The following is a 14,004-nucleotide window of genomic DNA, read 5'->3' as shown; positions in this document are numbered from 1 at the left end:
CGCAACCACATTGATGTAATCGACCGTTCAATTAAGTACAATTTATAATTTCTAGCTAAAAATAGAGACTTACACTTATTTTCAATATTCCATAGTTCTAGACCACCTGTCATTTGTGTTTGGCACATGATCGGGAAAGGTACCCGAAAAAAATGTCCGTACCACATAAACCATCCCACAGCAGACTTTATTTGTCGAAGATATTGCTGTGTGATTGGCAATACTTGAGCGACATAATTTAATTTACTAAAAATAAAAGTGTGTAGGAACCAAACACGCTGAATTAAATTGAGTTGTCTTCCTCTCATTTGATAGCACTGTAACCTGATTTCGCTTACATTTTCGTCCAGTTTAGATCCAGCATTCTGGTACCGGCAAAGCATCTATTATCGTCACATATTTTATAGTATGACCAAGTATAGAATCTGTCGAGTCAAGAACCTGCTTTGTTATTGAAATATGTAAACACTATGTCCTTTCGTTTTTCGGTCCAGATGTCCTTCAGCCGTAAATCGGTGATCAAGGTCGTTAATGCTAAACTATTTTGAAACTTTCCTACGCAATCACATGGTCGCAGCACTTGGTTAAAATCACCACCTAGGATTATACACGAATCATTATTTGGAAGTAAGTATACTATCTCAGCCTGGTAAAATTGTTCTCTTTTCCACCTATTTTGCTGCCCGGAGGGGGCGTAGATATTAACAAAAGTATAGCGTTGACAATGAAAACTAATTCCCCTCCCATCGACTAATTTCTTTACATTTTGTATTTCTATACCACTTTTGATTAAAATTGCCGTCCCTCTCCCGCTTGTCCCCAAGTTTACAATAGCCTCGTACCCATACAGGAAGTTAAAATCTACTATACAAACTTCCTGCAAGTATAAAATGTCAATCCAGTGGATTCGGAGAAAGTCCGCAAGCAATTTGCATTTCACTGGCGCCAAGATCCCATTGATATTAAGGGTACACAGACGAGTGCTGTAATTCATGCACAATAAGATATTATAAAAAACTGTATATAAGAATACCACGTAAATGTGCATTTTTGGTGCTCAATTACACTAAAGTAAGTATTAGTCCTCAGTATTTTCAGAATGATAATAATCGTTCATGTGCATGACTCAATTTACACTATTTTTTCTACCTGTTATTATATCGATATTCATCTTGTTACTCACTAACATGTAATATATAACATTACACTGTATACATTAGGAAAGTAAGCAAATTTATGTCGCGCACTACACCCATAAATCACTCTCATCTCAAAACATAAGCAAACATTTCTCCTTACTCTAACTATCTAATGGAGGGGGAGGGAAAGGCGATCTGAACCCACATCTAATTAAAATTTCACTTTTGTTGGGTCTTCCTGCTGTGTATGACGGACTGCTGGCTTAGAGACATCCTTGTACATTTCTTTTTCTTACCTTCTGTTACCGCTTTCAGTCGTAAACTGGTGGTTTTTTTTTCTATTTCGTTGACCTTTATCCATAACTTGCTTATCATCTGTGGATTCCTCTTCGGTTTGGGAGTCATCTCCTGATACCATTTCTTGCGATTGTGACGAGGGAAGGGGGGGACCAATTTTTGTTTGGTCATATTGTTCACTCACGTTTCCTTCTGCTAGTTTCAAGGTCGTTGGGGTAACCTGGTAGTTACTCGAAAGTTCCTCGCGTTCAACTTCTGCGACCCATGTCGAATTTTGACCTTCTGTTGTTAACAAATGGGAAGTTTCCTTTGCTGCTCTCTCTGATGACACTTTGTTTGTCGGAGGATCCAGTGGCGTCTTTTACATCTGGTTCCTTTGTGGATTCTTTCATTTCTATGTCCAGGGTTGTCTTGGGTACTTGAAAACTTGTAGGCTGGTATGGCAGTGGTTGTTCGGCTGCATCAATATTGATTGGTGATCGGTGGATGGCTTCCGCATATGTTGAAGCTGTCCTTCTTCCTGGTTTTCTACGCTTATCACAACAATTTGAGAGATGTTCTGTAGATTCACATATCCTGCACGTAATCTTTTGACCATAGTACGTTACCCAATATCGATCACCTTTGATAGTGATGTACGATGGAATTGGTTTTTTAAACGTCATGCGAATTCGCTTTGTACCGGTACGCGTAGGGTATATATGTTCATCCGTGTACTTTTCATCATCAACATATTTCACATCACCATATGTTGTCAGTGTCTGTTGTAGAACGTCCATTGGAAGTTCCATAGGAACTACATGTACATTCACAATTACACTATTTTGATCCGCCCATTCCAGTTTTACCTCATGCTCTCCATTGTCATCAGTGTATACTAATGTGCCTCCCGATCTTAATATTATCTGCTCGCCTAACACTCGCGATATTAACTTTATAAACACACACTTACGATATTGATCGATTTCAATACTAAGCACTTGATCTTCTGTTAGTGACAAATTCTGCTGAATCCACCGATGCAGTTGTATCGATGTCGGCTTTTGTCGCATATTCGTGAAGACCAATTTCACAGTATTCACTCGCCGTACAGACATGGTTCAGAACACAGAAGGTAGACTTAACCGGAATTTCACTCGCTTGCACGTAAATGCTCAACACGGACCGCACGTAGAGATGATGCACCGCGTGCCAGTGCTGGCAGCGAACTACACGACTGAGCTACCGCGGCTCTATGATTGGATTTTGATAAATATTTTTCAACCAATTACAACATATTAAGTTGATTGATTGATTGAGTTGATGTTTTAAGTACACTTTATGCACAGTAAGGCTAATCGGGACTGGGCCTACAGTTTAAAGTGGAATTCGAACGACTCTGTGTGTCTACTGTGTATCGAGCCCGGGACTTCTTGGTTACAAGGCGAAGACGCCACCACTGCGCCATCGGGGGAGGCACCAGCATATTAAGTGTTCTGATGATCATTGACATGGTAGGTAAGGCCGCCATATTGGAAGAATGGTGAAAATTATCAAATATTTCGCATGAGAATGGAATTGATATGTTGTTATTGATGTTATGAAGAATTACGTACCAAATTTCAGCTTGTTTCTTACACTATGAAGTGGAAATACTGTAGCATTCATGTTTCGTGTACAATAAAAAGAAAGTCATATGTCTATCTCAAGTCTACATTACTGGCTACTGTTAAAACCTCAACAAAACTATCTGCCTCCCAAATTATTGGTAATTAAAAATTATCCTTCATAAGCCGTTGGTGCTCCTTAAGGAATTTCCTTGTGAAAATGGGATTAGGGATGAATCTGCACTAGGTGCTTGACTAAGTTGTTCAGATACCACACATGCTCAGTGCCACAAGCAAGACTTCAACAATTCTCTCTCTCCGACAGAGTTCAGAAACTCTTGTCTGCTTTTTTGGTTCATTCAACTTTCAACAACTTTACATGGGGGAGGAAATATTGTTTAAGAAAACTTTTCTGATCCAAGCAAGTAAAGTGCTTGTGCTTCATCCATTCTCTTGCGTAGATGGTTAAGATGGGAAAACTCCAAACAATGTGAATGCTCTCTGAAGGGTGCTTGTAACTGGGCAATGGAAAGCTTATTTCCTTCTCAATATTATCGGAAGTACGCTTCAAAAATAATCCAGAAAATACCCAATTAATGGTGTTCAGTCTGCTGGCTCGTTGTCAGGAATCGTAAAGTCATGGTTACGGACGAGTTCAGGAGTCAAATTACACATCATTGGTTTAAAGGGAAGAGGCCATCTGATATGCTCTTGCTGAAACCTAGGGCTGTATTTAAAACCACCTTTCGCCTAGTTTCAAAAAATTTTTGCTTTATGTTCTTTAATATCCTACTATTTTCTTGCATTACGACACTCTTCATTATTTTAATTGTAATGTTTAAATTCACACTCTTTGCCAGAAGGAAGAATTGTATGTACTCTGAACTATTGCTAAATATATTTTACGCCTTATAACAAATATTAGTATATATATCTGAGAGCAGATTATGTAACCACAAGGTTGTAAAGTAACTTGTAATATGATCAAAATATATCCATGGGCAGCAGAAGATTGAAATCTCTTGGGGGCAGAAAAAAGCTGTGACCACCTTCTTAAGAAAAAAAACAAGTTTCATATAGATTCAAATACTTTGTCTTATGTTGAAGTGATGATGATATCGACAAAAAGGTGTAATTGAAATTCAAAGGTAGCATTAAGATTTTTTCTACTTTGATAGAGGGGGATATTAATCAAAATTATACATGTATGAAAGAGATCATCTTTGAAAAGTATACCTATTAAAATATCGTCTCCACCTTTTCTCCTCCTTTTTGAGTGGAAATTTAAACCCTGTACTGTATCTAAATCAGAGTCTGACACACAGTGAGTAAATTATGCCACAGTAGTAAGTGTTGACCATATATTCATATTTCGAAGAAGAAGACACATGACAAATTACTAGAGAACTCGTTCGTAATCATGAATCTTATAATTCGTATTTCCTCTGATACTATAAGTGATGAACAGAATTTCTTTCTATTGTTGTCTGCCGTTAAACAAACCGCGCACATGGAGAAATTAAAGCGCTGCAAACAGAGCATATTTTGAACTACAAGGTGATTTGTAAGAGAAAGCTGCCCTTAAGAAGATTACTACCCACAAGTCCCTGAACACACCAGGGTTTATAAATGCTACTGAAACATGACTATATCAAAAAAGGAAGAACAAGTGTTGGCGACCTTCGAGAGGTTGCCTAGAATCCTGCGCCCTATATGTCAAGATGGTCACAGGAGAAAACGATACAAGGAACTGACAAGTTAAGGAAACGGAGACACAGAGAGAAAGAAGGAAAGAGAAATATATGGATAAACAGAGAAACAAAGAAGGAAGAAAGGAAATATTAAGATGGGTGGATTGTGTTGATGAGGATGCAAGGAGGATACAGTATGTAAATTGGATAATAGTAACCCGGAATTGAGAGCCATGGAGATAGATCACGGAGTCGGCCAAGATCCGGCATTGCCATAATGATGGCGATAATGCTTGTAGGCGTCCCAGGCTCCTGAGTATACCTTACAATAATTTTATTGACATTTTGAGAGAAATGTCCCCATGTCTTAATTTTTGGCTCATTTGTTAAGACCACAATTAAATTGAGTTGCCTTACACTAACATTTTCAGGTGGACTGCAGGTGATGGCTGAACAGATTTTCTTCCTTCCATTCATTTTATGTTACTCCATCCCTTTCTTTCCCTTCTTATTCTTCTTCATTTGTCTACATCTTTTCCTCCTTTCTCTGTTTCTCTATCTTTCCTTTCTTCTTGCTTCCTATACTTCTGCATATTATTATTTCGTTCCTTATTTCTGTTCCTCCATCTTTCTTTTATTCTATTCTTTCCTCCTGTTTTTTTCTATATCATCCTCTTTCTTTCTCATTTTCTCTATATAATTCTCTCCTTCTTTGTTTCTTTGTCATTGTTCTTTTCCATATTTCTTTATCTGCTTTTCTATATTATTCTTTCTTTCGTTCTTCCACTCTATATCTCGATACCATTCTTTCTTTCCATATTTATTTTAGAATGATATAAAGTCTATATCATCCTATTTCCTTCTTTGTTCTGTTTCTCCATACAATCTTTTCTTTTCATATTCTTTCTCTGTTTCTCTATATTCTCCTCTTTCCTTCTCCACCATCTTCCCTTCTTTCTTTATTTGTTTCTCTAAATCATTCTTTCGTTCTGTGTTTCTCTATAATTCTTTTTGTTCTATCTTCTTCTGTTCCACTATATCATACTCTTTCCTTCTCTGTATTTCTATATAATTATTCCTTCCTTCTTTCTCAGTTACACTATTTCCTTCCTTATTTCTTCCTCTATGTATTTCGTTCTGTTTTCCTATTTCCTTCTTTCCCTTCATCTATTCCATTATTTATTATATTTCTATTTCTTTCCATGTGTATGTGTGTGTGTGTGTGAGAGAGAGAGAGAGAGATGTGTGTGTGTATGTGATTCTTTTCTCATTTAATATATTTGGGTGCGCAGGGGAATAGCCTGGTACACACCCAAGCTTACCAAATGGCAACACTTCTGCCTTGCACCCATACTCTGCAACATCCCTTTCTCGACACATGCCAAAAGTCCAAGACATTGCCGTGCGATTGGTTACTTCTATGCATACATATCTCCTCACAGGAGACATTGTGCAACAAAGGTGACTCTCCCCTCATTTCATATAACGAGGCGCTCGTTACGACTTCCCTTTTCGTTAACCTTTCCTTTTTTCCACATCGTTCGCGCATGCTTCGCCAATTTGTTCATTCTACTCTCAAACGGCACACTTCTGCTTCTAATAAATCCGAACAACGAAAGGTTGCAGGAAGGAGTAAAGAAGGATGGGGATGCACGATAGATGAGATAAAAAAGAGGTTATTTCTCTGTGAGGCAATATTGAGTCGAACTTATATCTAGCCGAAGGCTGAAATGATCACCAGCAAAGGGTCTTTCTAGAAGAATGTAATTATTTCTTGTGAGCTTCCCTAGAAAGGGACGGGTGGCGGGAGGGGACTGGGACTTCTGATGATGACCTGCTAGTGATGTTCCATCCCCACCAGCTGCAAAGGGAAGGCTTAATTAAAAGCCCCAGGTAGATACAGAGGTCAAAAGAGACGTTTGTTTCCCACTGATATGTTGTTCCTTGAGGCAAAATGTCCACCGCCAGAGGAAATTTCCTTTCATACTTCCTCAGTGTCTTCCATAACTTTATCAAGTGAACTGCTCCATGTTTTATTTTAAGGGAGTACTTCAATAAATTAACACACATCCAACCTGTACCCCCATAATATGAGGATCATTAAAAGAAAATTGATAACATGCTCATAACTATCTACTTATAAAGGGTTTTCCAATAAGAATGATATGATTTTGAAATGAACTGGCAACTATGCTTATAACTGTCACTAGTTGTCATCTAGTATACTGTGACAATTCATCATGGCTAAATACACGCTTCAAGAACGTTTGGTTATTATATATATAAAAAATATGAAAATAGACGTTCTATTGAACTTGAAACAGATCTTAATTTTGGGCAAAAAAATATCTTCTCAGATGAAGCTCATTTTTGGTTAAGTGGATATGTTAACAAATAAAATTCCCGTTTTTGGTGTGAAAACAATCCACAAGAGATTCACGAGAAACCTTTGCATCCGGAAAAGGTCACTGTATGATGTGGTTTATGCATGGTGACATTATCGGACCATTTTTTTTTTCAAAACGAGGAAGGAGATGCAGTTACAGTGACTAGTGAGCGGTACCGATTGATGTTAACATTTTTTGTGGACAAATTTAGATGAAATTGATTTGGAGAACATGTGGTTCCAACAATACTGTGCCACATGTCACACTGCTAATGCCACTATCGACGTATTGCAAGAACAGTTTGGTGAAAGGATGATTTCAAGAAATGCAACTGTTTGTTGGCCTCCAAGAAGTTGTGATTTAACTCCTTTAGATTGCTTTTTGTGGGGTTATTTGAAATCTATAGTCTATGCAAACAGACCATGAACCATTGATGCATTAAGATTGAACATCGAACGCTGCATTCGTGACATTAGGCCCGAGTTATTGCACAGTCATCGAAAATAGGGTTCATCAAATTCACTTGTGTGCACGAAGTCGAGGTGGACACTTAAATGATGTGTTATTCAAAACATAATGTAATAAACTATGCTTCAAAATAATATAAAAAGTTTGGTTGTATCTGAAAAAGTTTTTATTTTATTTCATTGTAAAATCATATCGCTCTTATTGGAAAACCCTATATTATTGTGGAAGACAAAGTTACTGTATTCCTTTGTAATAGTCTCCGGCCGAGTATAGCACATGCTGTCAAATTTCTGGCAAATATCTCACGTCATTCTTCTGTGTATTACTGACTTTTTTCACCATTTTTATAACATGTCTTAAGAGGGGACACACATTGTGATCCATGTTTTTTGCAGATGCCGTAGTCTTGTTAAACAAATGACAGTCAATAAGTCGTACTAATACCTTGGGGAAAACTTCCCCGCGTCAAACAAGAACGCCTAAAGTAGCTGCCTAATAAACACAGTAGCTATCATGGGAATGGGTATAACAGCTTTTTTCCTTTTAATAATGTGGTCTCTATTCGTCTGTGTTTTCATTTATCTAGAGCAGTGATTCTCAACCTTCTTTCAGTCTGGGACCCACCTTGAAGGATATCACCACAGATAAGGGTGTATATATGCTAACATCGAGTACTTTAAGAAGGCCTCTTTTACGCTTGCTTAAACAAATTACACGTACTTCATTCTAGAGAAGTAAATATGTAATTTTATAAGACTAATTGATTGATTTGTTGCTTTAAGTCCGCTTTATGCACAGGAAGGCTAATCGGGACTGAACCTACAGATTAAAGTGGGATCCGAACCACTGTGCCATGTGCCTCCACCGGGTATCGAACCCGGGACCCCTTGACGTTTACAAGGCGACGACGTTACCGCTACGCTATCAGGGAGGCCCTTAAAAGACTAATTTACTCTAGTCTAACATCTAACTAAACACACATGCTGAAATTGAAAACACTTTTTTTTTTCTTTTTCTTTTACACACCGAACTAATGTGTATGCGCTGGGGTATGTTGGGTTCAATGGTGGTTAACTTAAGTTGTAAATCTGAGTGTGCGTCAAGTCTATTTCCGTACTTGCTTTTCACTTGAATCAATGATGAAAATACCTTTTCACACATATATGAGGTGGAGAAGGGCATGAGCAACTTTAATGCCTCATTCCAATGGCCGTCGGAAATATCAAGCAATACCTTAAGTCGACATGCACATGTGACACGCAGATAATTGAGAACTCACTGCTGCGACCGAAACGAAAACGACAGATTTGTGATTCCCATGAGCTGAACATAAAAAAGATGCCGGTAAAAACCAATGGTAGAGCGCGAATAACAGAAATGTAGAGTTTAGACTACGTAAAACACGGGTGGAATTTAAATTGTTAAAACAATATATGTTAGTAATTTAAATGCAATAGAAATTTTAGACACAGTAAATAAATTTTCGAGCCCAACTTCGAGACCCATCAAACGTCCCCTCGGGACCCAGCAGTGGGTCGCGCACGATAGGTTAAAAAACGATGATCTTGAGCAGTGGTTTCCAACTTCAAAAGGTCCGAGGGCTAAAATTATATCCAGCAGTTGAATGGCGGGCCGCATTTTTTTTGTGGTGGGGGGGGGATTAAAAATTGCAAAAATTGTAAGTACTGAACTGAAAATGTAGTACTATCGTATGACCTAAATTTCTAAAATGAGGCAATAAAATGAATGGAATCACAAATCAAAACTGTATAATTACAAGGTAGTCTTCTTCCCAACGTTCTTGATAGGTTCAATTTTCATTTTCAATATTACGTTTTTTGGAGATATTGCTCATTTCGATATTTGCACAAATTTTAACAATCAGTCACAGTACAATCAGAGTTGGAACACTGGAAATCTCTTCGTGCGTAGTAAAACAGATCTCTATAGCGCCTCTCTACAGTTTGTTTCTAAACACAAAGAGTGAATGAAGCCTTCGCGGAAGAGGGCGAGTACATTCTGCATAGTGAAGGGGTGGAATGCATGATATGAAGAGAAAGTAGTTACGTCACTTTAGATTCTTCTGATGATCATTATTGACTGCAAAATCAATTCTACGTGTGATATTGTCTTTATTCACGGAGCTTCCGTTTCTTCAGTAAAAAGAGAACGCATTTTAATAAAAATACATAAAATTAAAGTATTTTGCATACTAGCTTCGCGGGCCCCAAAAGAAGGCATTGCGGGCCGCCAGTTGGAAACCAATGATCTAGAGCTTTAATTTAGGAAAACTGGACCACATTCCGCATTAGAACTCTAAACCCACCAATGGGTAAACCATAGCACTGACCTCAGACAAAAGTCATAACCATTCCTTATGGCCACAACGAATTCCAGAGTACGCCACTGTCTCTACTTGACTCATCCCGGATACAACGCAACAGGAGCTGGTGGAATGTAATCCATGGCTTGGACTCGAATTTCCCAGGTGACAGGAGGTGGCACCGACGCATGCTTTTCCTTAAAGGTGACAGAGGTGTGAAAAATTGAGAACCGCTGCTCGGTGACTTGAGAGGCTGAAGGCTCTGATTGATTACCCGCTTATTCCTAGGAAACGCAGGATTATCTTTTTAATTGAGCTCTGCGTGATGAGCATAGCCAAGTACAAGAATCGAAAGTCTTCTTTCAGTAATGTTCAAATTCAGGCAGCGGTGTGTTTAAGGGTGGTTGTCGGGGCGAGAGTTCTCAGAAATTTCAAAATTTGTTCACTTGTAAATTACTTTATAAAGTACTATTCTCACAACGAAAAATTGCCATGTACCTAAATGTTGAAAATAAAATCGTCAATACAAGAGCGTTCCCACTGGATGGGTGAGGGTGGGCCGTGAAATAGTTTTGCATGAGAACATATTACAACACTAACAGAGAAGGATAAAGAGGAAGGGAAAGAAAATGATGTAGAAAAATGAGGGAACGAAAAGATAAAACATAGGAAGGAAGAGTGAGAGAGAAATATTGAATGAATGAAAGAAAATGATTCGGAAGGAACAGACAAGGAGGAAGAAAGACAGAATAAGATAACTGCAGACAAAAAGAAAGAGATAAACAGAAGAATAAGATAGAAAAATAGAGAATGAACGAAAGAGAGAGGGAAAAGAAGAAGACAGAAAGGAAGGAATAGACAAACAGAGAAAGAAGTAGAGAGAGAAAGATAAAGGTGGAGAGAAATTAATAGATAATGAGGTGAAGGAGAGAGAAATATAGAATAATGAATAAACGAGATAGGGAAAACAAGAAATAAAGGAAGGAAGGGGAGAAAAACAGAGGAAGGAAGAGAGAGGAAGGTAGGAAAAGAGAATCAGGAAGAAAGAAAAATAAAGACAAAGGCAGAGAAAAATAGAGATAACAGAGAAAGATTAGAGTAATATTGAAAGCATGAATAAAACAGGCATACAGAAGAAATAAAGAGGAAGAAAGAGAGAAATATAAAGGTGGGGAGAAAGTAGACTAATAGATAAACATGGAAAGAGAGAGAGAGAGAGAAATAAAATGAAAAAGAAATTAAAATAGAAGAAACAAAGAAAGGATAAAATAAGTAAGAAATTAAGTAAGAATAAGAAAAAGCAGACGGAAAGAAAGAGAAAGAGGGGAAGAAGAGAGACAGAGAGAACGAGGCATTTGAATATATTCCATCCACCCTTGAGTCCACCACTAAATGGAATTCCCACTGAACTCTGTTAGAGTTTGTAATCTGTACGCAAAATAACAATAGGCAATCATGAAAGGTTGATTTTCAGCACAGGGCGTGAGTTGTAAGTTTCAGTATATTTTAGAAGTCTAGCATTGGACAATTACTCCATGACTCCTAAGTTAAAACGAATCCTTGTCAAGTGTGGGAATTAAAAGATCGACAGTCTTGCTCCAATTAAAGTAATCGTGATCAACAATGGAAGCAACAATATTGAGCGCTGTTTCCTTATTGGCAAGAACGTTGCCACGGATAACTTTTGGTGCAGAGGCCCCGGACAAATCACCATGAGCGCAAAACATCCGAGAGATTAATCGCAAGGCCTACCCATCCGGATCTATAACTTGGCGATGGTTGCTGGCAACAAGAAGAAGAGCGTGGTCGCGGGTTCGAAGCAGTCTCTGCAGCCGACGACGAGCGGCGCCAAGAGGAAGTCCGCCACGTCGACGTTGCGTCAGAGCTCCTCCACAAACTCCGCGAAGAAGGCCACGCCGAGCAGCAAGGGCAGCTCGCGGAGTCTTCAGAAGAAGCAGTCGTCGAACTCTGGACCGAAACAGCAGAAGTCCCCGTCGCCGAACCTGAGCGCCAGGCGATCTTCCGGCCAGGGGATCAGTCCGACAGGCTCGCTCGCCAGCAGGCCACGCGGACTGGCAGCATCGTCTTCCGGGCTGCAGACTCGCAACAAAGCCCTCACCTCCAGATGGCCCGACAACCCCGTCCAGGGCGGTTATCTCCAGAACGCCAAGTACCTCACTCCCCTTCAGCATCGCATCCAGGACCTGAAGTCGAAACTCCAGAAAAACGTCCTAGATAATAGTGCCTCCAGGTCAGCACCCTTGTCCGGCATCCAGCAGCAGCTTCTCCAGTGCCTGGAGAAGATGGAGGCCATCATGCGCGGGGATTCATCCAACGTCGCCGACCTCGACGCCTACATGATGGCCCTCGGAGGATCGGTCCCGGGGAACAGAAGAAATTCAGATCCGGCCGCACAGTGCCTGGACATTATCCAGAGGAAGCTGGAACTCCATCTGGAGCAGATGTGCGGAACTTTGAGGACGTACCTGAGGGACACTTCGACGAAGCTCAGGAACTACCTGTTGGATGTGGATGGGAGAGTTGAGAGACTGCTGGGTGAGGCAAACCAATCTTTGTACAGTACCCTGAATTTAGTCTCTTAGCGCAACCTGTCTAGGGGCTTCAAAATTGATCTGTGTATAATTCATATTTTACCTACCCCTACTCAGTTTTCATATTGGTCTTGTCACTGTATGTAATTAGTTTCATTCTGCTAAAATAAACCTCATACCAGGAGTCCCAGAAGCTTTTAATTCTTAGTTTTGACATGAAATAATAGTGGGCATGAACTTTTTGGACATTCAACAACATTATTGCCGCATTGCACTTAAACACCTAATTGTGCATTTTCAGGTGAAAACCGGCCTTGAGAGTGAATAATGGCAAATATGTAATTGAAATATTTCACATTTGGAGTACAATTAGAAATATGAATTCATATGTAGCAAAGAATGCGTTACAAATTCGTGCCTCCCTTTGGAATAGAGTTTCTTCTAGTGTTAACTCTCAATTCAGATACTTAAAAAACAGTTTGGAAAGTCCAATTTAGTCTCAGGTTCTAAATGTGTTATTTACATAAACATTTGCTTCAATGTTTAACTTCCAAGTAACAACACAGAACATACGACGAAATGTGTACGGTCTTCAGCAATGGAAGAAACTTCAAGAAAATTGTCCACCAGTCAGAATCACTGACTTCAAATATTTTCTGGGGGGCGCAAGCCTGGCCTAAATGATATTTCTGTACAACAATAAAATATGGGGAATTCAAATTGATATTATTCACATTAGCTTCTAACACTTAGTAGATAATGTTCACACTATTCTTGACTTGAACCTAATTTTTAATTTTTAGTTGCTCCATCGAGTTATAATCCTTGTAATTTTTATTGCCTTACCAGTTGAACGTAGTTCGTAAGGTATTCACTGTGATTAACGTAACTAAAGTTTAAAATTTTGGTAGGAAGGGTGGAAAATAATGAGGCGAAAATACTAACTTATACAATTAACTTGCTAACACTTCATCAATTCCTTAAAACTACATATCAATTAAATGTGCTGTCATCTCTCAACGATAAAAAAAAGTTTCCAACCTAATACAGAATTTGGTATCGTCTGAAAAATTGAAACTAAAGGTGGCATTGGCATTTTTGACAAGCGATAGTTATATCAGGTTCGCGCCAAAGAAAATAATTAAGAGATGCGTTTGGACAGGATCAAAATTTTCATGAATTGTGTGGGTGTGTATTCTACACACTTCCTTCTTGAAGTAATTTTTTTTGAATTCCTGGACTGAAAGTTGCACATTTCCAAGAAACTACAAACACTTACAGTGCTGAAAATTTCGAAAATTAAGCTCTTTTTATACATGACCATTCGAAATTTTCCAACTGTTCGGCATCCCGAAAAGATGAAATGATTTCCCGATTTTGGGATCGCACAGGAATTATTTCTCCCCATTCAACTGTTTACATAACAATTCTGTTGGCATGAAATTGAGAACATTACGATTTAAGTATTACGATGTAAAGGAATCGGACAAAGAAAGATATTTTTTACATTTTAGTGAGGGTTTAACCTCCAAATAGTTAAATTATTTACAGTAAAATTTGG

Source organism: Lepisma saccharinum, chromosome 3 (assembly GCF_977018435.1).
Source record: "Lepisma saccharinum chromosome 3, izLepSacc3.1, whole genome shotgun sequence".
Classification (NCBI taxonomy): Eukaryota; Metazoa; Arthropoda; class Insecta; order Zygentoma; family Lepismatidae; genus Lepisma; species Lepisma saccharinum.
Note: the sequence above shows the minus strand (reverse complement) of the source record.